The sequence below is a fragment of the Aythya ferina genome (assembly GCF_964211825.1).
Source record: "Aythya ferina genome assembly, chromosome: 1".
In the NCBI taxonomy this organism is placed as follows: Eukaryota; Metazoa; Chordata; class Aves; order Anseriformes; family Anatidae; genus Aythya; species Aythya ferina.
In genome coordinates this window covers 139,526,106-139,552,208 of record NC_140296.1, presented here as the reverse complement: position 1 = coordinate 139,552,208, position 26,103 = coordinate 139,526,106, and the positions used below count along the sequence as shown (strand labels likewise).

The 26,103-nt window shown below is 37.0% G+C and overlaps 2 long non-coding RNA genes across 7 annotated transcripts in view; one reads left to right on the top strand and one right to left on the bottom strand.

The window, feature by feature from the left end:
• Positions 1–26,103, top strand: part of LOC311444750 — a 37,499-nt gene that overhangs the window by 3,084 nt on the left and 8,312 nt on the right. For 4 of the 6 annotated variants that reach the window (XR_014698035.1, XR_014698036.1, XR_014698037.1 and 1 more), the window contains exons 3-4: positions 12,402–12,456; positions 13,920–14,115. This is a non-coding gene — a long non-coding RNA (uncharacterized lncRNA). Of the gene's footprint in view, positions 1–7,085; positions 7,164–8,035; positions 8,235–12,401; positions 12,457–13,919; positions 14,116–26,103 lie in introns of all 6 variants that reach the window. The other 2 variants (XR_014698040.1, XR_014698039.1) reach the window with 2 other exon arrangements.
• On the bottom strand, positions 2,237–25,892 carry LOC311444768. Its single transcript, XR_014698053.1, has 3 exons — positions 25,458–25,892; positions 5,329–5,641; positions 2,237–2,706 (listed from the first exon to the last, which is right to left on the bottom strand). It is a non-coding gene; the product is annotated as an uncharacterized lncRNA (long non-coding RNA).

Genomic DNA, 26,103 nt, shown 5'->3' with positions numbered 1-26,103 from the left:
CCCATTTGACAGAAGAATGCAGCCAGTCTAACAGGTCAGCTCAAAGAATGAGTACTGGAATGGGTCCTGCCAGCCAGGTATGTAGAAAAGTGACTTGGTGTCTGCCTTCTGCTACTCCGGAATCTGACACTTATTCCATGCTTTGATCAGGAATCATTCCTTCTTTCTCTGAATAAAGGTAACAGGCTGTTTTGCAGTTATAAGGTGTAAGAATTGACCCTACTTAGAAGATTTTTCTTTGCTGCAGTGACTGTAAGGGTAGACTTAGCATCTGCTGTGCACTGCTTTTTTTTTTTTTTTTTCTTTTTTCCCCATTATTCCCTTCAGCATACTTATTTCAAAATAGCCCTAAGAATTAACAATAGAGCTACAGCCTGGAAACCAAGGCTTGTCAACACTATCTGGTGGAATATCTTGCATTGTTCAAGTGATGCTTTGCTGAAAACAAAATTTCCACCAGTTACTTTGATCTAGGAAATAAAACTAAAAAGAGCTTTTACTTTTTAAATTATTATTATTTCGAAATACTGTTTTTTGTTTGTTTTGGTTTGGTTTTATAAAGGGAAAAGTTAAAATAAAAATAAAATAAAATAAAATAAAATAAAATAAAATAAAATAAAATAAAATAAAATAAAATAAAATAAAATAAAATAAAATAAAATAAAATAAAATAAAATAAAATAATTGAAATCGGAGAAAAATATTTTGGTTTTATCACAGCTATGTAGGGCTGTATATAACTGCCTCATTCACCAGTTTTATGTCTATAGTGTCTTTGCCGGAGGCATTCCAAAGTCATTTGGAGGACTAGATACTCTGTTTTCTAAACTTGTCAAGCTTCATCATAAAACTAGTTAATTGCTCTCCACTATTTTTACTGGAAGCTGTTTCAACAACTCCCACCAGTGGTTAGAAAGATCCTTGTAATTTTTCAGCTGAAGTTTTTTCAGAGGCAGTTTATGACCTTTTCTTTCTCATGCCATAGAACTCTAAAATTTAAGAATTATAGCTCATCTAGCTCTTTGGTATTTATCCTTTCACTATATCTATAAAAAGCATTCAAATCCTTTAACCATGGTGTTAGACCATGGTTAAGACTACAGTCAAGTACAAGCTTTTGTGGAACTTTTGATCTTCTCACACGTCAAGATAATAGAAAGTATCCAGCTACCAAAGTGTAGTGCTCAAACTAATGTACCTGTCTTTATGGAAGGACACGTTAGCTTGGTTCCAGCCTTGTATTAAGTCAGCTGCCGGGCTACAGACCAGATTAGAGCATGGACTCACAGATTTATAGATGCATTTTTAATTTTCACTTTTGAAGTAGGGTCTCCCATCATCTGACCAACCTATTAATACATTGCTGTAACAGCTCAAAATTGCATTCATCTTTCTTGTATGAGAATAACCTGAATTACATTTTAGGTGTCACCAGGTGTTGTGCACTTGTATATTGTTGTTAATCACTTCTCCAGCTCAAATCAAATTTCTCTCATGTTTACTATTTTTATGTCAGGTTCACTAGAGAAAGCATGAAATTAAACCAACTTCCTGCGCTCCTTCTCAGAACATGTGGCATTCTTACCATTGACCATTACCTTGCAGTATTGGTAGAAATGGCTTCCAAATTCTATCTAAAAGGTACATTGCTCTTGTGTGCACATTTATGGAGAAATTGTTGCTCAGATCACTCTTCGCGTTATTTAATACAGGCACTAATTCTACTACTTTGTGCATAAAAATGATGGTTTACATTAATGTTCACTCCATGTACCAGCTCTATTCAAAGTCTGGTCCAGCTGTCCTCCACTTCTCTTTATCTGGGTGCATTAACATCTTTAACTATGCATTACTGGGATATATTAATATTATTTTTCCTGTCTGTGTGAACCCTCAGCCTCCTGCTTTGCCCTTATCTGTTCAATAATTTTAACATAATTTAGAACTGATGTCAGTTTCTCACTTACTCGATGAACTGCATATTTTTTTCCTGAAAAACAAGGAAACCATATTTTAAAATATCTGACTTTCCATGGAGCAAAAAATACTCAAACAGTTCTAAAAATCAAAAATATTACACTCTGTGGGGCTGCTTGAAAAATGGTAATTCTTTTTTTGTAAGAGTTTGTCAAAACTCAAGTTACCACAAGAATATGTGTGAGTACCATTTTGTGATCTGAAACACTAGGAGAACTTCAGGGCTATAAAGTCTTACAAAGCAAACAAGACAGGCAAATTGGTACCAAAAAGTGCCATGTTTATGTAAAGTTTGTCATGCAAAACAGCAAAACATTCTATGTAGATATGTGCCTTTCACTAACAATTAGCTAATTTCATAATGAGCTGATCAGCTGACATTGCCTACAGAACACAGATGGTAACAATATTTGGTCACTTCTGAAAACTTATCTCAACCCAAAATTTACATAATAAGGTTGAATAATAGTCCATGTAAGCTTCTACTACCTGTCTATATACCATAAATGCTTTTGGCAATTCCAAGAAGCGATATGGGAAATACTCAAATTGTTCCACAGGGTTTCAGCTACATATCTTACATTGAGTTCAGTGGGAATCATGCAGGGAAATCCCCACTTCTTGCTTTGAAAATGTACCCCTTAGTGTTTCATGTCATGCTGTTAGACAGAGCAGTGATCCAAGGTCCAAATTCACTGCAGGCAGCAAAACAGGCAATGTGCAGGAATCCTGTAAAACACCGTGATAAAATATGCAGGCTTAAAATGACAGAAATCAAGGGCATTCCAAATTAAGGTTCCTAAAAGCTCCCTCACTTTTGTCCCATTAAGTGATGGTCATACCTTTAGAACTCTAATATCTAGTTTTTTTTATTATTTTTTCCCTTGTTCCTTCTCTATTTTCTATCCTGCCCTCTGTATGACCTCTCTCCTAATTGGAATGTATCTTGTTTTTCAATAATAGAATTTCCCCAGGAGACAGTCAATTTTTAGAGCTGAAAATTAATTTACAGACCCTGCTTGATCACATATGTCAGATATGTTTGTCTTTTACTACATAGTGACCTTCTTCTCGCCTCTCCCTTTACATCTCCATAGCTAGGAACTTGCTTCAGAGTTTGGTAACATGCGTTTTTATTTGTAATTTTTGTCCTACTTTTCACGTGTTGATGCTTACATACCAATAGTACCCTTGACAAGTTGTGTCCCAGTCAAAAGATCTGATTTCTATTACTTTCACAGCAGCTTGCAGGACTGCAGACCTTCTGATTTTGTAGCAGCTTCCACATCATGCATGTGGATGCTAAAATGCGCAAGGCAGGGAATGAATAGTGTCTACACCACTCCAAGCTACTTTTGTCTTGCAATTCTATTCTTAATTATAAATCTGTTTGTAGCACCACAGGACCACTCTCTGGGCTGTCTAACATATATTTAAAGGATAGGTTCATATGGTTTGTTGTCATATAGGGTGGATATAGTGGATGTTTCCTTCCAGTCTAACATCTACTAAAATATTCTTCATTTCATAATTTGTTCATTTCATAAGATGACTGAAGAATTTGTAACCTGAATGATTTTTGTTGCTGTTTTATCAGTCAAGATTTCTGTTTTTCTAGTATACTGTCATGTTTCCATAAAATATACTCCCATATTTTATTCTGTTCAACTGATACTGTAGTGGAGTACTCAATTTGAAATTAAAAGTTGAGCAAACACAGATGCTATTCAGAGCTCTGCATTTGCTGCTGTTAAGGACACTTGCTCGGTGTTATTATAATGAGTTTATTTAAGACAAGTGTGGGATTTGTTTCACATAGTCCTAGATGGCCATGGCATAAATTTTTACACCTTGGCCAGTCATCCTTGGTGCCCTTTCTACTTGATAAAGAGAAATAGGCATATTTAGCTCATAACTTATATGCCCTAGTTATACATTTCCAATTCTTGCATCCTAAAATCACTCCAGTGAATATAAAAAGTCTAAATGGCTACATCAGACCTAGATGTCACCAGCTAATACATTTGCCACTGGTTAAATGGATCCCACTCAAATTTACAGGACAACATATTTCACAAGGTAAAATCTATTTGGTATCCTTTGATTCTGAAAACTTGATCAGCTAAACTATGTGATGCATACACAGAGGTTTCTTCTGGGCCACAGCTCAGAGCTGACAATCTTCGGACTAAAGAAGCTTTTAAGAGCAACCTATGACAAGTCTAGTTTGATGAATGGTTTCCCCAACTTTCAAATGTTAGTATGGTCACAAGGCCAGCCAACAAGCATTATACACTGCTGTAAATTAGACTGTGGATTTTATGTACATGCAGGTACACCCATGCAGACACACACTTTTTACACAAAGTAACTGTTAGGGTCAGTAGGCCACCAAATATTTGCTCTCTAAAGCTTGTCACCCTGGCTTTTCATAGACTTCGATTTTATTTTATTTTTATTTTTATTTTTATTTTTATTTTTATTTTTATTTTTATTTTTATTTTTATTTTTTTTTTATTTTTATTTTTATTTTTATATATTTATTTTGAGTATACAGCACTTACCAGAAAATCTTTGGGAGTGTTGGAAGCAAGAGGGACAAACTTTAAAAGTATCATAAAAGGAAATTAATTAGGTAAATTGGATAGCAGCAGTTGTGAAGTTCATGTAATGTGGTAATCTCAAAATGTGGGAAAATGGAATAGTGTGTGTATATAAATGTATTGCTGAGAAAGGTCCAATAGATCGAGGTTTTCAGCAGCCATCAGATTTCTAGGTTTCATTAGAATGTCTGTAAATCAGCACAGCACCATTCTCTATTCCCTATTCAGAGAACTCTGTCAAGTTGTGCCAGATGAGAAGTCATCCTTGGTCTTTGTTCAGGAAGGAAGAAGGAAAGGAAGGAGGGAAGGAAGGAAGGAGGGAAGGAAGGAGGGAAGGAAGGAAGGAGGGAAGGAAGGAGGGAGGGAAGGAAGGAGGGAAGGGAGGGAGGGAGGGAGGGAGGGAGGAACCACAATAAAATCTCTCTGAGAGACCATTTATCAGTTTAGTGCAGGTGTGTATAATCTTCCACAGTACAAGAGCCAAGAAAAAATGTACAATGTGAAAACATTGGAAGATTTTAAAAAGCACTTAAATTAGTATTTCACTGATATTTTATTAAAATTCATACTGCAAGTAGATAATGCAACATTAAACTTCACTGACCTTCCTTTGTCATAGACTTAACATTGGTAAATATTTAAAAAGTAATTTGTATAATACTACAGTTTGGTTTAATTTCTTTATGGGTAACCAACATTTATGGGAGAAAAATAAGAATAACAATAAGCAATAGCAAAATGTTCTTACCTTGCACAATGCATTAGCAACATATAACTTTATAACTAGCTTCCTGAGACAGGACCCTTATATCTACTTCCTCTATTTCCATGCACATGCTCTTGACTTCCAGCTTTGGCAGGACACAGGCTTCTGCCTTACATATAAACAAGGCATTAGTGAGCCCCTAGGCAAAAGTGTTGGCAGCCTTAGGTGAGTTCAATGTCCATCACCAAAAACGTTGGGTGGTTTAGGAGCCATCCACATCTCATTTCACGTAATCTCATGAGGAGCACAGAAGACCATTCATGAAATACGCAGCTCTCATATATGTAACAGCTTACTGGAAAGGGATAAAGGAGGAAATTTATAACTCAGGTCACTCTATGCCATACAATATTTCATATCAATTGCTATTAATATTTGCTTCTTATTATTAGAAACGTACAAGTGAAGTTTATGGTTAGTGATGTAAGTAATTCAGCTCATACCTCCTGTGCAGACTGAAATAAACAGAGGAAGGAAGCTTAACAGACATATCCATTAAACTCCCAACTAAAACCTTGGTCTCTTAGCCTCCTCCAGTACCTTTTTAAAATCTCCATTATAGTACTTTATCATCCAACAGTCCCAGGGCAAGTGATAAACTGTTATAAAAACAAACAAAGAAATAAACAAAACAAACAAGCAAAAAAGCACATACTTCTAGTTTTTCCTCACTTTCCCTCCTGCTCTCTTTCTGTGTGTTTGGATTTTTTTTTGTCTCTCTCTCTTTTTTTTTTTTTTTTCTCTTCTTATAAATACATATATTTTTGCAATTCTGGCCCAAAGACTGTTTCTTCTTTAAAAATAAAACAAAATAAAATAATAATAGTAATGAGAGTACCTAGCATAACAAGATCTTAATCTCTGATTGATAGTCCTCAAGCACTCCTATAATGCGAAGAAATTACAAAACAATTTGAAAGTGTCTTGTCATTTGGGGAAATTACATTGAGTGAGTTCACATCACCACCTTTAAAAATTATTTCTTTAGAAATATTTGTGGATAAAAGTAAAATAAAAATTCAGAAAAAAAAAGTGGTTTTATGTAATTCAGAGTGTTAGAAAATGTTTGATTCTGGCTGACAATTTTTATGCAAATGAAAACAATACAGCTGTAGCTGATGCTCTCATGTAACCTTCATAGTCTTGCTCAGTGGATGCCTTAACAGTAGTGTGATGCTTTTGTCAGAATTACCAACATTTTTAGAGAAGTAACTGCATAGAATTAAAATAACCTTCTGCACCTTAAAAGAGCGATGAAGAGAGGGAGTGAGAAAGGGAGGGAAGGAAACAGAAGGTAAATCAGTGCATTCTTGTTTATTATGAATAAAATGTAGATATTTAAATAAGACAACTCTGCAAAGTAAGTCATGAACTAATACTTTGCTGCCAGTATTTTGAAAACCATGGCTCTCAAGAAGAGCATTTTCTCAGCAGCCTTAGACCAAGTCTATTGTGTCTGCTTTCCTGCATTACTGACAGAGGAATACATAGAGTATCTGAATGGGGTAAAGGCCTAATTCTGCAAGAATCTGAGTACTTTCAGCTGTTGCCAAAGACCACAAAAGTTTAAGAGATTTTGTAATTCACAAGGTTGTGATCCTTAGCTGTTACCTAGCAGTACTGAGTTGCACACTTCTAGCCTTTAGGGAAAATATATCATCCGAAATGTTCCTGGTGTGCACCTCTCTTCCTTCAATAGAACCAGAAGTTTCAGTGGTTTTTTCTTCCTCATTTCATAGTACTGTTTCCGTTACTGATTTCGAGAAAACATACACTGAGACCCAGAATAATGTCCACAAGATGTCATTGGTATTCAGGTGAGTTTGGTTTGAATTTGATATTTTGAACGTGTTACATATCTCAGTTTCTGTCTCCTACAATTAGCTAGAGCATTGTACCAATGACAGCAAACAAGCAAACCTTTAGACATGCAATTTATTTTGCTGTTTTTTTTGGGGGATTCCAAAGAAAGATGAGTCGTCTGGGTTTATGGGGATTGAGGTTCAAGTTAACAAAGGATAATTATGTTCTTTGGTATAATAGCAATCTGAATAGACCAGGCTTTACTTATTCATCATCTGTGGGTGCTATTGAGATGCATATAAAATAATATCATAAAACCTGTGTAAAACTTTGGTACAGTTTGTTGGTAATCAAACTTTGAGGTAACTCCCCAGAATGCAGGTGTGCCAAACAGTCTTCATGTCATGCCCAAGGATACATTTCAGTGATAATTTTGCTCTGATTTTGAGCAGTCCTACTAGCTGGCTGAGGTTGGGTCTGATAGAAGGTTGAACAGTAGCCTGATTTTAAAAACTGAATTAAAATCAGCTCTCAGGATCGTGGATGGTGAAGAAGAAGGACAATAGAGTTTTACTCTTCAGGGTGAGCTGAATTTTGAAGGTGGCCACTTGCCAATTCGTGTAGCAGGGTGAAAAAGTTCTGTCCAGCGTTTGCTTCTCAGAGTTGTAAATGTAGCGTGAATCGAGGCATTTTATGGGGAGTGGAGAGCCAATGTCTCTGCCTTGCTTTTACATTCATGCTGACACCCAGTGGCTTGCCAGCACAATTGCACTCTGTTCTGCACACTGTGTAACGTCCTTGTTAGTAATGAAATAATAAAAGTCACAACAGCATTTCCGGGAATTTCAGTGAATGTAACTGACATGGATGTCCTTTTCATTTTTAGTTACTTATCAGGGAGAAAAATAAAGATATAGTACACAAGAAGAATGGCTTTAAAAATACACTGCTTGAAAATATATGGGTGGTGACGGTCCTGTTTCATCAGTCAGAACCTGGATCCATCTCTGGAAAGCGTAAAGGCTTTCAGCAGAATCCCCAAAAGAGAAGATCCCATTGGTTCTTGGCTTTTCATTCAGGACAAGGTGAGGAATCATCTTGTGACTGCAAAAAGCATTTGACCATACACTAAGATTTCACAGTAAAATATGCTATCACCTTTAACACCCTCCAGTTTGGAGGAAACAAAAAGAAAAAAGGAAAAAAAAAAAAAAGAAAAAGACAAAAAGAAAGAGAAAGAGGAAAAGGAAAAGAAGAAAGACAAGAATGAGAGAAAGAGAAAGAGAAAGAAAAAAAAGAAAAAGAAAAAGAGAAAGAGAAAGAAAGAAAAAGAAAAAGAAAAAGAAAGAGAAAAAGAAAAAGAAAAAGAAAAAGAAAAAGAAAAAGAAAAAGAAAAAGAAAAAGAAAAAGAAAAAGAAAAAGAAAAAGGAAAAGAAAAAAAAGAAAAAGAAAAAAGGGAGAGGAGGGGAGGGGAGGAAGGAAAAAGTCTTCATATAGGTTCAATTTTCTGTAAAATAATTTCATATAAGTATAAATTTAATACCCTGCCAAATATAAGTACCAGGCCCTTGATATTAGTGGGCATTACTATTTTCTTTGCCCCCCCCCGCCTTTGGTAAAAAAAAGTCCGAAAGAAAAGGTGCCCTGCTAAGGGTCTTAAGCTTGGCCTATTATTGCTTTCTTAACAACAGCCCTTTCTGCTTTAGGAGACAGCTGTCTTGTAAATTGTTCTGGAGCAGAAAGGGAGTGGGATTTGTATAAAATCCTAGGCATTTGTATAAAAACTCATTTATGTGCATGATCCAGCCTTGTGAATGTAAACTGAGGCTGAAAAATAGACTTCATAATTTCTATTCCAGAAATATGGCAAAAAGAACGGCCTATAAAAAGTACATGAAATTCACTCAAACTTGACCATCCAAATGTATTAAAAGTTGAGTAAAAGTAAAAACAAAGCATTAACAAAATAAACACATAAAACAATATCAACCCCCTTGAATGGCAGTTTACAGGCTAAATGAAGCAACAGTGCAAAGAATGTACAGGCACAAGGAGTGAGCCTGCACATCATGCATTTTAAGGACTCACCGGCTAATATTTCCTATCTTTTTCCAGAAGCCATACGGTAAACAGATAGCACTAACAAAGTCAAATATTAATAACCAAGAACTGCACATCTCCAAATCCCCTTCCCCCAACCAGCAAAACCCATAGAAATTTACACTGACCAAAGCAAATAAAAAATAAAAGTCAAAGCACTTACATGGTTGACATTTAGGGATAGAACCAAGTACCCTTTCCATCCTTTTGAATTTCCTAAGTTATAACATTAACAGAAAATAAATACACATTGAAATGGAATAACTCATGATCGTGACATATAGTCACTGAGAAGTTACAGTAATAAGGTCTTAAAACAGAACATCCCAAGAAGAAAATTTAAACTGTCTCTAGACAGTTCAGATCAATTTAATACTTTGTCGCACTCTAAGTGACCTGGTTAGCTTCATCCACCCAGAACTCAGATAGCTCAATATAATTACAGTCCAGCTACACACTTCTTTCTTTTGAGGCACAGCATGCTTTTGATTCTCCCAACATTGTGACTGATTTCTTGTATGATAGAAAGAGGTACAGTTTGCAGAAACGTAAACAAATCCACACAAATGTTGATGAAGGGGACATGACTCTACCCTTCACCTAAAATTTTAATGATGGGGTGGTGAGAAGGAGGAGGAAAAAAAATAAATCATGTTTTGCATTTTCTTGATGTTTCTGAGCACTGTCCAGTTTCAAAAGAACGATGCATAGAAAATCTCTTAGCTCACAAGAAACCATTCCTTCTAGCCCATGTAACTGAGCAAATGACATCAAAACCTATCCCCGTGCTTTCTTTGTGTTTTAGATTTTAACCCTTTCTACAAAACCTGCTTACAAGTGTTGCTGACTACTAACAGCTGTCTCAGTCTCCCACTTTAGTTGTGCAAAAGATGGAGTATGTCTTATTTTGTATTTTTGTTTTGTATTTTTGACCCATCTGTAGTCCCCTGCTCCTTCTAATTGAAATGAGAATTGAAAACTGTGCAACTTCTTGAAAAAGGCAAAGTCTCCATGTAATTACATATTGAATTTAAATTATGTAAGGTAAGATTGAATGGCCAATATTTCAGAACTCACAAGCATTATTATGAACCTAACTCAGTTTTCGTTAAGATAACATTTTGAAGAGGATTTGGGTGCCTTATCACCACTTGGTAAGACAACAATTTCCATTTACTGGTACTAATAATTGGTGTTAATTCAGGTAGATGAGAGTCCTTTAAAAAAATGCAAAACTTCCCCCACAGATGTTCCAAGAGAAAAGATAGACTTTTTGTCTTAGAGAAAGTACTCTCTTTCCACTATTTCTTTTCTGTTTGTTAATTTCCTTTATCTTATTCCATGAGATGCCAGTTTGAAAGGAAGAAATCTCAGCTTTCTACATAAAGTGAAAGAGAAAAAAGTGCAAATGTTTGACAACAAAAAGTTAGATATGCTTTTGTGAAAGAGATTTCAATCTTCTTCAGCAGCTGTGAATGTGATGAGAACTTTGTTTCCTCTCTGAAGTGAAGGAGATGTTCCTGCATTTTCAGAAGAACTCTGTAATTGAACATAATCTTACCTCTTCTCCTCTGTGGTAGGTTAGATGCAGCTAATCATTGTCTATATGGTCTCATGCAAAGACATTCATTCTGCCTTTCATTAATAATTAGAAAAGCTGTAACCTAGTAAATATGTGCACACAAAAAATGGGTGTGTGAAACCCACAGCTGTGCTTGTGACACCAATGTTTCTTGCTGTTATACAAATATTGCCATCTCTAGTCTCAGTAAGTAAGCAGGGTTTGCCAGCAAAAACATATTTTCATCACAGCTCAGCAAGGCTTTCTTCCTTCTGTTTTCTACATTCTTTAGCATTCTTTAGCATTGCTTCATTGTTTCATAACTGGTTATGATTGTTTCAGCTATTTACATGGATAAATACATTTTCAACCAGGAAAACAAGGCAATAAAATAACTAGTCTTTTCAATATAAATATCCACTGATGTGGATTTATGTAGACAGAAACTGCTTTCCAGAGCAGGGACCCAGAGCAAGGTAAGTGGCACGATGTAAGGTCTGATGAAAAGGGCTCAAAAAAAGTGAAGTTTGTGCTGGTTCAACTTGAGGGTAACTGATCCTCAGTAGGAGGACCCACTAAGGATCCACCAATTTAACCCACTAATAATATGAGGAAGGGAAATTAAGAGTGAAGTGCTGATTTCTTTTCGCTCTCTCCCCTCTCACCAGTCATAGGATGTGTGGGAATGGCAGAAACTGCAGTAGGGGAGGTTCAGACTAGATATTAGGGAAGAATTATTTACTGTGAAGCTGGCCAAACATTGGAACAGGCTTACTAGAAAGGTGGCTGATGCCCCATGCCTGTCAGTTTTCAAGAGACATTTGTACAATGTCCTCAATACTATGCTTTAAAATTTGAATGGCCTTGAAGAGGTCAGGCCGTAGACTTGATGATCTTTTTTGGTCCCTTCCAACTGAACTGTTCAAAGTTCTAAATGTTAACAGTAGCAGTTTAGCAAGTGGCCAGGACAATAAACATTATTTGTGTGTCTGCTTACAAATAGCCAGGACAAAGTACTAGTGTCTAGATCAACATGAATGGTCTTCACAAGTTCAAAGGAATTATTCATGCATCATTGAAATACCTCTAAAGCTTTATGACTCATTCAGGCACTTCTAATGCTTTATGATGCAACATATATTCCTTTCTATATACAGCCTCTAAATAAAACCAAGCATTTTGGCATTCATTAATTTACCAAATCAAACAGAAAGAAAGAAGAGAAAAAGAAAGAAAGAAAGAAAGAAAGAAAGAAAGAAAGAAAGAAAGAAAGAAAGAAAGAAAGAAAGAAAGAAAGAAAGAAAGAAAAAATGAGAGAAAGAGAGAAAGAGAGAAAGAGAGAAAGAGAGAAAGAGAGAAAGAGAGAAAGAGAGAAAGAAAGAAAGAAAGAAAGAAAGAAAGAAAGAAAGAAAGAAAGAAAGAAAGAAAGAAAGAAAGAAAGGAAGGAAGAAAGGAAGAAAGGAAGAAAGGAAGGAGAGAGAGAGAAAGAAATATTGGGCTCTGCTGAAAACAGACTAAAGAGTCTATTTTCACTGAACTTCTTTCCATGTCACTCTTTACACTTGCAGCTCTCTTTTCCCCCATGCATTAGGGCAGTGTTTGCAAGCCCAAGTCGTTGATGAAGACTTCAGTATGTGGCCTACAACGTGAGTATAAAACATTAATAATTTGTATAGATATAGAAACACAAGTGTAGGAAAGAGACTGCCTCTTTGCATCCACCTTACTTCTGATTTTCTAAAAAGAGAAACAACAAGTTCTGTTATCTCAGAATTTTCATCATGTACTGAGCCTGTAGTTACCTCAAAAGACTTTTCTCCCCATATCCAAGATTCCTAGGCTTCGCATATTTTAAATGCCAATATAAAAATATTTTAAATGCTAATATAAAATATATTTGTAAAGTCAGGATCTAAATTTGAATTTGTCTAGTATATGGGATTTGTTTGGCCTAAATTAGGAAATTAAACCAAATATCACTCAAAATTCACCACAGATATAATTGGAGGGGGTTATGTTGTGCTAGTATTTTGAGTTCTAAAATTTCTTATTTAGTATTTTAGTATTGTTTAATATTTTTGTTGATTTCTTTTTGGTGTAGGAATCAGGTTTTCTCCTGACAGAAGGATGATGGATGCTATCAATGTTCAACAAATTATGAATAATTATACTCAAACTAGCTGCTCTATTTTCAGTTAACTACACATAAGAGATAATAATAGTTTAGGGAAATTTTTTTTAATGTGGGTTTCATTTTAGGGAAGGGATGTGCGAAACCTCATCCAATGTCCTAATAGGTGAATGCATAAAGAGACTGGGTAACTGGCTGTGCAAATGAAACAGAGGAACTATCCTGACATGTATGGGACTAAGTGAAATAAATAAACTTTGTATTTAAATAAATGAATTTTAGAATTAAAATTCCAGAATAATTTAGAAATAAATAAATATTCTCCCCCCAAATCCCTCCATTTTTAAAGAACTAGAGAAATGTGTTGTCTGTGGTAAGATGCTGTTGGATCCATTTGTCTGAATATATTTGGCTAATATATTATAACAGATACTGCTTTGCTTCTCATGACATGATTGAGATCTGTAGCTGAAGTGATAACTGAGAGAATCCTTATTTCTGGGTGACAGTTCTCAGGCAGATAAGCCATAGTAAGAGGAAAGCATGTGCTCTAGAAATCCATTTATTCAGAAAGATCCCAAAGCTCTTATTAGTTTATTAAGAGAAATCACTTGCACAACTCTAATAGTGGCAATCTAAGAATGCTACCCAGATGTCTTCAATTAGAAGAATGTCTTGTCTGTGATTTCCCCACTGCAGTCTATAGATCACCAGTAACCTCTACAATTGCTGCTGTTAGTAATTGGTCATAAATATCTCTGTTAGAGCCTTAGACAATATCCAGAAGATGAAGTATGTCAAAAACCTGATCCAAAACACTTTGGAGTAAATACCCAAGAGACTTTAATAGTCTTTGACTCTTAGCTTTCTTGTTTTCAGTGGGACTATTTGATTGCTAGAAGATAACTGTATTTTTTCAAAGTGATACTGTTTGGATATGTCATATAAATCATAACTCAAAAATATTTTGATTTAAAGCAACAGTGGGAAGGAGAAATCATGAGACCTCAACAGCAGACTTGATGTGGGCAGGAACGTCAAAGCCCTGGTTGGAGCAGAGGGTGATGCTCTTGAAACAGAAGTGATAATGCAGTAGGAAAGGTCAAAGTAGTCAAGAGTAGTGACTGCATATCCACAAGTGATAAATGGGGACGTCGTGCAGTTCTTTGTTAAGGTAAGCAAATATAAGGTGGTCTGTTGGTCACATACATTTTTGTTTTTGCCAAGACTGCTTTTTACTCACTCCCAACCTAAGTCTTTCATATACCTTGATTCTAGAAATATAGACTGGAGTGTCTGGAGTGTCTATAAAGTTCAAGTACCAAAGACAGGAGCTGGGAATATATCATGTAAAATACGGCTGTCACAATCTAGTTGAAATATGTTTATTTTGTTTTGTTGTTGTTGTTGTTTTTAAGAAAAAAATGGTCATAAATTGGAGGAGATTTTTCAAGTGATATGGGATGATACATAGGTGAATTTGATCAAAAGCTCCCTTGAAAATCAATGAACTACATGTTAACATTGTAGCAATACATTTTTGTTTCCTCCAAGTAATTATAGCAGTGATTAATTTAATAATAAATCAGTATTTCTATGTTCTTTCTTTTTCACCTTTCAAAACAAGAGCTTTTTGGAAAACTGACTACCAAAACAGTCTACCAAATTAGAAAGCAAAGAATGCATTGGTTATGCTGAAATGTACATATATTTGAAACATTTTAATCCACCTTTGCTTTTGATGGGGCCCTGAACTCAGTAGAGGCTGTTAGGTGCTTTTGTAATACAGATTAACAGTAATACTAAAGTTCCTCCCCTATCTCATTCCTCCCAAAGAGAGAGACTTAGGCTAAGATACTTTAAAGCTCTCCTTAGGCTGTTGTGAGTTCGGTGTGAAAATACATCCATTGCCATCTCACGTTAACACGTACTGCTCTAGAATTGGGGGCCTTTTGCTTTTATTATAGCTTGTCAGATTATAGAACTGAAGCAATCATTGATCCCTGAAGGATAAAAATCAGTGGAAGGCTCCTTAAAAGAAAAATACACTATATTCAAACAGTGTTAGAGAAAGTACTCTCTTTGTAGTTTGAGATATTGAAGGTCAAGGGAAAAAAAAATACATAAAAGTTTAAAAAAAAATAAAAAGAGAAAAAGTTTAGGTGAAGCAATCATTGCAAGTTAAAGTTGGAATAAAAATAAAAGTTTAAAGATTTTAAAGATTTTTTTTTTACAGTGTAATCTATTCTAAATAATAATAAAAAGCCCTCTGCTTTCAAACTCTTGTCTTAAGGTGTTGACAGTAAAGACAGTATTTTATTTCCTATTGAACAGCAAGAATGTTGAATTCATAAAAGACCAAATGAAAACCTTAGGTAAGTCATTGTTGAGGAATTCTGGAGGATTTGAATACCTAATTAAAGAGAATGCCATCATTTTTAATGGGAAGCAGATCCCCATGTCTCTCTAGAAAGAAGAGCGGCTTTGGAGATATTAGCATTAAGCTACAGATATACTTAGTTGCAACCAGGATAACACTTTGCAGTGGGCAAGAAGAAGTCTGTATCACCTGGACAGTGCATTTCACAGTGTAAAGTTATGAATTCCACCCTTCTCCTGCCTTGTGTTGCATCCTAATTAATGTCATCAATGAAGTAAGACCTGGCATTTTTTGGTCAAAAGTTTGTAGCTGACTCTCTGGGTGGCTGGCATAAGAAAGGAATGAGGAATGTTTCTAACAGAGAGGACTGCTTAAAGAAAAGCCAGCCTGGCTTCCAAGAGTGTGAATCATAAGAAGTTACATCCTAAGGGTTCCAAACCTATGAAAAGAAAGAAAAAGAAAGAAAGAAAGAAAGGAAGGAAGGAAGGAAGGAAGGAAGGATGGAAGGAAGGAAGGAAGGAAGGAAACATACATCTAGGTTGGAAGAGACCTCCAAGATCACGTAGTCCAACCTCTGACCTAACACTGGCAAGTCCACCACTAAACCATATCACTAAGCCCTACATCTAAACATCTTTTAAAGACCTCCAGGGATGGTGACTCAACCACTTCTCTGGGCAGCCCATTCCAATGCCTAACAACTCTTTCAGTAAAGAAGTTCTTCCTAGTATCCAATCTAAACCTCCCTTGGCACAACTTTAGCCCATTCCACCTTGTCCTATCACCAGGCACGTGGGAGAATAGACCAATCCCCACCTCGCTACAGCCTCCTGTACCTAATTATAGAGAGTGATAGGTCACCCCTGAGCCTCCTCTTCTCCAGGCTGAATAACCCCAGCTCCCTCAGCCGCTTCTCATAAGACTTGTTCTCCAGACCCCTCACCAGCTTCATTGCCATTCTCTGGACTCGCTCGAGCACCTCCATGTCCTTCTTGTAGCGAGGGGCCCCAAAATGAACACAGTACTCGAGGTGCGGCCTCACCAGAGCTGAGTACAGGGGGACAATCACTTCCCTAGTCCTGCTGGCCACACTGTTTCTTATGCAAGCTGGGATGCTGTTGGCCTTCTTGGCCACCTGAGCACACTGCTGGCTCATATTCAGCTGACTATCAACCAATACTCCCAGGTCCTTCTCTTCCAGGCAACTTTCCAACCACTCATCTCCCAGCCTGTAGCTCTGCTTGGGGTTGTTGTGCCCCAGGTGCAGGACCCGGCACTTGGCCTTGTTGAACTTCATACAGTTGGCCTCAGCCCATCATTACAGCCTATCCAGATCCTCCTGCAGAGCCTTCCTACCCTTGAGCAGATCGACACACGCACCTAACTTGGTGTCGTCTGCAAACTTATAGGGGGTGCACTCAATGCCCTCATCCAGATCATTGATAAAGTTATTAAAGAGTACTGGCCCCAGCACTGAGCCCTGGGGGATGCCAATAGTGACCGGCCTCCAACTGGATTTAACTCCATTCACCACAACTCTTTGGGCCCGGCTATCCAGGCAGTTTCTAAACCAATGAAGTGTACGCCAGTCCAAGCCATGAGCAGCCAGTTTCTTGAGGAGAATGCTGTGGGAAACAGTGTCAAAAGCCTTCCTGAAATCAAGGTAGACCACATCCACAGCCTTTCCCTTGTCCACCCAGTGTGTCACTTTGTCATAAAAGGAGATCATAAACCCATGCTGACTGGTCCTGATCACCCGGTTGCCCTGCAAGTGCCACGTGATGACACTCAAGACAATCTGCTCCATGAGCACTGAGATTAAACTAACAGGCCTATAGTTTCCTGGGTCAACCTTCCAGCCCTTCTTGTAGATGGGCGTCATGTTTGCTAGCCACCAGTTGACTGGGACCTCCCCCGATCGCCAGGACTGCTGATAAATGATGGAAAGTGGCTTGGCCAGCTCTTCCACCAGTTCTCGCAGTACCCTTCTTGGGTGGATCCCTTCCGGGCCCGTCGACTTGCATACATCTAAGTGCTGTAGCAGATCGCCAACCATTTCCTGGTGGATTATGAAGGCCACATTCTACTCCCATCCCCTTCCACCAGCTCAGGGTACTCGGTATCCAGAGAACAACTAGTCTTGCTGCTAAAGACTGAGGCAAAGAAGGTATTAAGCATCTCAACCTTTACCTCATCTTTTGTCAACAAGTTCCCCCCCCCCCCTCTTTCAGTAAAAGATGGAGATTCTCCGTAGTCCTCCTTTTTGTGTTAATGTATTTATAAATATAAACATTTTCTGTTATCTTTAACAGCAGTAGGCAGATTGAGCTCCAGATGAACTTTGATCTTTCTAATTTTGTCCCTGCACAGCCTTACAACATCCTTATAGTCCTCCTGAGTGGCTTTTTTCAAAAAGTCATAAACTGTCTTCTTTTCCTAAGCTCTAGCCAGAACTCTGTTCAGCCAGGCCAGTCTTCTTCCACACTGGCTAGTCTTTAGGCACATGGGACAGACCACTCCTGAGCCTTTAATATGTTTTTCTTGAGGAGTGCCCAGCCTTCCTGGACCACTCTGCCCTTCAGAACCACCTTCCAAGGGACTCTGCCAACCAGTGTCCTGCACAGCTCAAAGTCTGCCCTCTGGAAGTCCAATACAGTGGTTTTACTGATCCCCCTCCTGACTTTGCCAAGAATAGAGAACTCTGCTATTTTGTGGTCACTCTGTCCAAGACAGCTTCCGACCACCACATGTCCCACCAGTCCTTCTCTGTGAACAGAAGGTCCAGTGGGGCACCTCCCCTGGTAGGCTCACTAGCCAGCTGCATTATGCTCTCCATCTATCTCCAACTATCTTCCACGCTTTCCAGAAACCTCCTAGACTGCTTCTTCTGAGCTGTATTGCATGTCCAGGATATGTCTGGGAAGTTGAAGGTCCCCACGTGGACAAGAGCCGACGATTTCACTTTTGTCAGCTGCCTGTAGAATTCCTCATCCGTCTCCTCATCATGGTTTGGCAGTCTGTAACAGACCCCGACCAGGATGCCTGCCTTGTTGGCCTTCCTGCTGATCCTTACCCATAGGGACTCAACCTTATCATTCCCAATCTCAGCCTCAAGTTCCACAACATCAAAACACTCTCTAATATAGAGAGCCACACCACCACCCCTTCTGTGCTGCCTGTCCCTTCTGAAGAGCCTACAGCCAGTCATTGCAGCACTCCAGTCATGGGAATGGTCCCACAACGTTTCAGTGATGGCAAGCCGAGGAAGGAAGGAAGGAAAGAAGGAAGAAAGGAAGGAAGGAGAGAAAGAAAATCTGTTAACTTTCTTTCATGTGGACATGGTGTGAAATACTGAATATATCTATTAAACAACTGATTTCTTACGAAGAAACATTTTTTATAATGTGGTACTCCAAGGAGACTGCAGTCTTCTGAAAAAATACCACTAGATCTGTGTCTCATTGGAGAATGGTACATTTTTTTGTTGTTGTTGTTGGACAAACCATTTAGGTTTTATTTTCAAAACCTGCTATTTTCGCCTTCCTTATCTGGAAGTACACTGTACTTAAACATATAGCTCAATATTTTTGTTTCTTTATTTATTTTTCGCATACCAGCTTCTGGCTTTAGGCCATGTCCACAAGGTACTCACTTCATGCCTGTCAATTTAAATTAGTTTTGTTTTAATTTTTATACAAGATGAGTTCATTTAGTGGTCCTTGGAAAAGCTAGACAGAGAGGTTCCCAGAAATCTAGCATTTCCAATAGCTTTTTCAAGTGGAATCACCTGCTGCAATTTAAATATTCAAGCACTTTTATTTTAAAGTTAATATTGTTTATAGGAAGCAAATGCAAATAAGTGGTAAAAACCTTTTGGTATTAGGTCATTAAAAATCCATTCTTGACTTCCTGCCCACAACTACATCTTTTTTCAGACCTGTCACCCATTTCATTTAAACACTTAGCTTTCTCCTAATGAATGAATTGGCATTTCATATTATCTTATTATCCTATAAAGCAAAATGCATACTCAATAACATTAACGGTAATTTCTCATAAAGACACATTATTGATCTGGGTGCTACCTGTAAGCATTGAAAATTGCAGCCTGCACACAGAGCTTTTCACATCTAGGCCTGAAGAATTAAAGAAAAATTAAATTTGACAGCAGTAAATTCACAGGCACAATCTAGGCACCAATTTATATGCAAAATGAAATGCTTTATGAAAATTTCCTCTATTTTCTCACGGAGATTTGGGAAAAAGATTTCACTAGATGCTTCTTTCTCTAATATCCCTCTACTTAAATATTATACTGCAGTCACTGCAGACTCCCTTTGATGTATAAATAATCAAGTTAAATTATGTGCAGCAAGGAGACTAGTGCTCTGCCATTCTTATTTTACAAAGTAATATCTACCCTAGAGGGTCAAATTTCCCTGACAAATTCTTAATTACTATGTTGCAACAGAAGCAGAATCTATTTGTGCATAAATCCTGGGCATTCCCATGTGGTAAGTAACTAATATTACCAACCATTTCACTTGGCCTGTTCACTGAACTCCATAATTAGATAATACTTTTGATGATGGTACATTTGAAGTCTTAATCCATTTAATTTTTTATGAGATTTTTTTTATTTTAATAGGGATATGTTAGTGACCGCTGCCTATTTAAAAATCATTAAAATTCTGTCCACAGCAGTAATAAAGATTAAAGATTACTAATATGGCATTCATAACCTTGCTGGTTTTCTAGAAATCTGGGGCTTAAGGTAAATGTTAAAGGTCATTTAATATGTTAGTCAGTAATTATAATCCTGGGTAATAGGTTCCTTTTCTAATTATCCTGGTATAAAAGTTCTATTGTTTGGGTCTATTCTGATTTTCTTATTTGGGTTTTTGGGGGGATGAGTAATCCTGGAATTAAGCTTCTGAACATTGATGAAAGTAGGTAATGCTCAATGATTAACTGGATAAAAGCCATATTTTTGAATGCTGCATAATATCTTTCCTTGAGGTTACTTGCAAAAGATGCAGCATCACTTTCCAGGAGAAATAAAGCAGAAAGGTCACTGCAGAGATTAATACCTTATTTATTTATTTATTTTAATATCAAACATTGACAAATAAGATAAATGCTTTGTGAGCAAGCTCAGAAGAAAGTGAGAGTGGTTAAACACTAGATGGAAGAGAATCTTAAAAGAATAATCTGTCTCTTATTTCAGAGGCAGGGAAAGGAGACTTCCTCCTTGAGGCCCCAATTCAGGAAACCATTCAGTACAAAATTTAGATAATAGGGCCTGAATTCTGGAGTAAGCACTTAAAATTTTGTTTAAGTTCAAGTCATTTGATTTTAAGCACATTCTTAAGTTCCCTTTAAGGTAAATGTGTGCTAAAATGCTGTGCTAAGTCACAATGTAGTGCTGAATCCACTCTGACATCGCAAAGCCTGGACTTCTGGCCAGGCATCCTCCTGCTGGCTGAGGGTTTCACGCTACACATCACAGCTGAGTGTTATCATGCTCTAAATGAAGTAGGGAAAACTAAGGGAAAACTAGAACAATATTAAGGCAATGTCTCAGGGAAGTGACCTGTTCTTTATGTTTTTCAGTTTTATTGTAATAGAAACACATTAAAAAATAACTTAAAAAAAAAAAATAAAAAAGTAACATTTAAAAAGTAACATTAAAAAGAAACCCAGTGTCACTAACTCTTATTTTATCAGTAATTATATCTCACTAGCTGGTTTGGGGCAGGTCAATAAAGGTCTCATTTGAAAAGCATCTGCAGGTTATGATTTTACCATGGGCACTGAGCAGCTTCTTTCCATACTGATTTGTGTTGGAGTTGGTGCTCTACACTTAGAAAATAAGGGGAGTAGAAAAAAAAATGTTGATAAAGCTATGAAAATTCTGGTCTTAGCATCTCCATTTTAAAAGGATGGCAGTGATACTGTCTGTTGAGAAGGTATGAAGTTTAAACAGTCAATTTGTACAAGGCATTTCCATTTTCAACAGAAAGACAACTTCTAGCACACCAGTTGATTTTCAAAGCAGTGAAAATCTTAGCCCAAATCATCTTCAGCAGTCCATTTTATTTTTAAAGATTTACAAATTCACAACCTCCTGTACTTGGAATTATTTCAAATGAACCAAAATGCAAACTGATAAGCATAATTCAACTGTGATTGGTGAAATTTCAAGGATGCTAAATCAGAATTGTATATAAACCCTTGATTAAGAAATTAATCTCTTATGAGATTTCCTTCACACTGAACCCAAGTAGTAAAATATGAGGCTTTCTTGTAAAGAAGCAATAGCTGACTTGGGAAAAAGTTTAACTTCTTGATTTTATCAATAAATCCATGTAAGCAGCCTTCTTTCACAGTGTTTTTGAAATAATGAAGAGAATATTTTTAAAATCCATTCATGTTTTATACTTTTCTCACCGTTTTTCACCTTTTGCCCAGCTGCATTTTCCCAGTGACTCTTTCATATCAAATACTAAACAACATCCATTTAAATGAAAATTAAGACATCAAGAAAATCATGGTTACACATCCAGGCACAATTTATCTTTTTACTTACACCAGAGTCTTATGCCAGATAAAATTCATGAGCAATTCTCATGGCTACAAAGTTGCACTCCAATCTCAACTTACCAAACTTGGTTAGAATTTGTGGCAGTTTAGGTATTACATGTATAAATACACATAGGAACCTCTTATTCAGTTTCTACACAAAGAAAATGTGATCAAGTGTTTACATGTTTAAAGTGAATATCTGTCCAAGAAATAAGCACTGAAAATGGAAGAACTGTATGAACCAAATGAAATTTTAGTCACTTGAACAACACAGAGTCAGATTGCATGGAACACCATCAGCAGCAGGTGGACTCTACATGTAAGTCACCATGGTGCTAGTCAAGGCTCCCCAGCCCTTCTCAAAAATTGGAGCAGCTTCTTTCTGTTTAGCTAAAATATTTGTTCTTCTCTCAAGGTATGGCTCTTGCATACTTTTTTCCACTATTTCATCTTCCATGCTACAGAGCAAGTGTAAAGGGACCTGCTTTGCCTATCCCATATGTATTTGATAGGTAAAGGATAAGTTTTGATTTTGATAAGCTTTGATAGGTTGTGGATAAGCCACATCTTGCATATCTACGATGGTGTTAAATGCCCAGGCAAAGTGTCCCTAAAAAGTTTAACAGTAAATTGTTTTGTTTACAAAATTATTATTTTTACTGTATTGATGCTCAACACTTTTCCTCAGACAGTTTTCATAAAATATTTCCCATTACTGCGTACTGCAAAGGAAAAGTGTAGCTAGAAGAACTGTCTTATTCAGTCATCTGCCACTTAGCTCTCATGACTGTGAAGAAGAGCCAGATTTCACAGAACTGCAGAAGAAAGATTCACAGTGAATAATGATCAAGTACAGTGGAAACCTACAGGACTCTCAGAACCCACAATGAAACAAAATATTGTATTCTTTCAAATTCGACACAGTTTCAAATACTGAAAGCAGAATGAGAGAGAAAATAAAAATAGGGATGTTTTATTGACAAAATAATTTTTAATCTTAAAAATTCTTTTACATCTATGTATTCTCATCACTGTTCACTTCTTTGCAAAATTGTCGAAGTTGAACCATGTAAGCATATAATATACTACTACACAAATAGATATACACTGTCTTGAGGATGATAAAATTATATAGGCATAATTGTCACTATAACCTCTCTTATAAATCCAAGGTTTAGTTCAACAGCATAGAACAACATAATTAGAACTATCAAGCTCTATAACTTTTTGTCACAGATTTATGCTTGAAAAAAATATAGAACTGAAAAGAACAGATTCCAATGACCTATAACCATGTTCAGAAATAGAAGAAGACAGTATGAAAATGCACATCTTCCATTAAAAAATTCAAGGAGACTGTTGTGGTTTAACTGCAGCAGGCAGCTAAGTAGCACACAGTTGCTTGCTCACTTTACCCAGGTGGGAAGGTGGGATGGGGGAGAGAATTGGATAAATAGAAGTTTGAGAACTCAAGCGCTGAGATAAAGACAGCTTACATAGGTAAAACAAAAGCTCTGCAGGCAAGCAAAGCAAGGAATTCAGGCAGGAAGGAGTTCAGCCACTTCCAGAAAAGCAGGGCTCAGCATATGGAAGAGTTCCTGGAGAAGACAAATGCCATCCTGAATGTTCCTCCCTTTCCTCCTTCCTTACCACAGCTTTTATTGCTGAGCACCATGCCAAATGGGATGGGATGTCCCTCTGGCCAGTTGGGTCACCTCTCCTGGATGTGCCCCCTGCCAGCCTCTGGTGCACCCCCAGCCTCCCCTCTGGCAAGGCAGTAGAAGAAGCAGAAAGGTCCTTGGTGTGTGTGAGCACTGCTTTGAAATAGCTAGAACATCGGTGTATTATCACCACTGTTTTCATCAAAAATCCAAAACACAGCATTGTATGAGCCTCTATGAAAAAAAAAAAAAAATTAACCCAAACAAAACCATAACAGAGACATTTAAAGGTTGGTCTGTCTTGAATCAGAGGTATTTGAAATCTAAATTCAGATTTGACTCTGTTAGTTTTAGTAAACAAAATCTTAACATTGTAAAATCAACAACTTCTTTTAAATGTTGAATGGCTCAAGCAGGGGAAAAATGAGAAAATCACAATATTTAATTAAAAGTATTCTTTTTTCCTGCTTAAATTCCAAAATTAAGATAAAAAAAAAATGTCAAATGTCAGTTTCATTTTTAGTAAGTTGGTCTTTGCTCTTTTTCTTTCTTTAGTTTTCTTGTATAAATCTCCCATTCCACTGACTCCTTACACTCTCAATCATATTAACAGGCTAAATTTTGAAACTGATTGCTAAGCTGCCTTTGGAAGGAGGAAATCAGTGATATCCACCAGATACAAGAAACCTCCTGCTGGTGCATGATAGACTAGTGTATGAGAGCACGGCTTGTTCCAGCAAAAAATAAACATTTTTGCTTGCCTGAAAAATACAAAATTATGTTCCTGGCTTAGGTTGTGAGCACCTTTTCCTTCATGTTTTTGTTTGTTTGTTTGTTTTTTGGCAATAACTGAAGGAACACTGTGGAGTACTCCTTAGCTCTAACTATCTCTGCTGCCCTAGTGGAGAGCAGAGATTAGTGACTTGGCTGGTGACACAAAGCTCTCCCTAAAATATATAGATAGTGGTCTGAAATAATTTTGGATATACCTTTCCACTGTATGGGTTTAGATAGACCTACATTCATAATGTGATTAAGTTATCACAAGCTGAGCTGAATACCCAAACCCATAACTTTGAATCAAACATTTTGTGGCTAGGATAAGAAATAGTATGCACTCTCAGTAGGAGATGTGCTTATCACCACTGAAAGGAGTCGGTGGAGAGAAAAATGTGTCTTAAATACCACCAGTGTTTGTGACTTTTAAGTAACAGCTCTTGTAAGAGAGGGAGCTAGCAGCAACTGAGATACAGTTGAGTATCATGGTAGGATATACAAGACTGATTACATGTATGAGTGCCAGATGAAAAGAAGGAGACTCAAAGAGTAACATAGGATGTAACATTGAAGCAGTGGGTATAAAATAAATAAATAAATACATAAATGAATAGGCCTCTTATTTGTTAACTAAGTGAACTCTCTTATTGTTCTGATTGGTTAGTCATATTTTGACCAAAATAGAAAAAGGCACTGTCCTGCATCTACTTTGCATTTGACCTCTAAAGTTATGCAAATATCAGGAATGCAAATACTGGGCAACACCTTTTTATCCCTTAAATCAACTTGTTCTGTTCTTCAGAACTGTAAAACCAAAACAAGCTGGGCTTTCGCTTTAAATACATATGGGTTATGCCTATGTAGACTGCAAAATTTCTGAATCACCAGAACAATTGAGATTGAATTTCTTTTCTCCTTTCTTTGTATAGCAGAAGCTAAAAATCTTCTTTTAAACAATTCTTTATTCTTCACAGCATAAAATATGATGAGAAGGTGACAGAGGAAAAAATATTACATTCAAATGATATAAGAGGACTGAAGAGAAAAACAAACAAAAAACTCACAAACAAACAAACAACAAAAAACAATGTTTTTAGAGGTTAGGATTCTCACCTGGGAAGAGTGAAGAAGACAACTCCATCTAGTTTTGCCTGTTTGGTTGCATACATATTTCACAGCTGGATGCGATATCTAATGACACTGACATATAACCTAACACGGCGTTGTCTCATTTGATGAAGGAAATGATGTTTGCGAGGTCTGGAGGGAAAGGCGGGAACCAGTAACTATAGCAGTGACAAAAAACAATGGTCCTTTTGTCATCAGCTCTATTGTGGTGGCACTGTGGCTGTGGGTGGAGTATATACGCCTTGTCAATAATCTTGTCTGGAACTCAGGTTTTCAGCCATTGGTCAGGACAGTATCATCACAGGTCTTGTCTTCGCTGTATTAGACTCATGATTCCTGTTTACCCTCCTGACAATGGAAATCAGAGGTGAAAGTACTGAAACTTTTTTTTTTTTTTTTGAAGATGTCTCCACTGCCCTGTCTGAGCATCTGGTTCCATCGTTACACAAGTTCTCTTGTCTGTAAAATTAAAATGTAGTAATTTGTTGCACAGAGTGTCATAAAGATTATCTTAATGGTTATAAACCCTTGCTAGGAGTGTACAGTAATAAGTATTTATTTGTATTCAAGGACCTGCAAGTGGTGCGTGTTTTGTAAAACAGAGCTACTCTTCCATGTTTGTTTTGCGTAT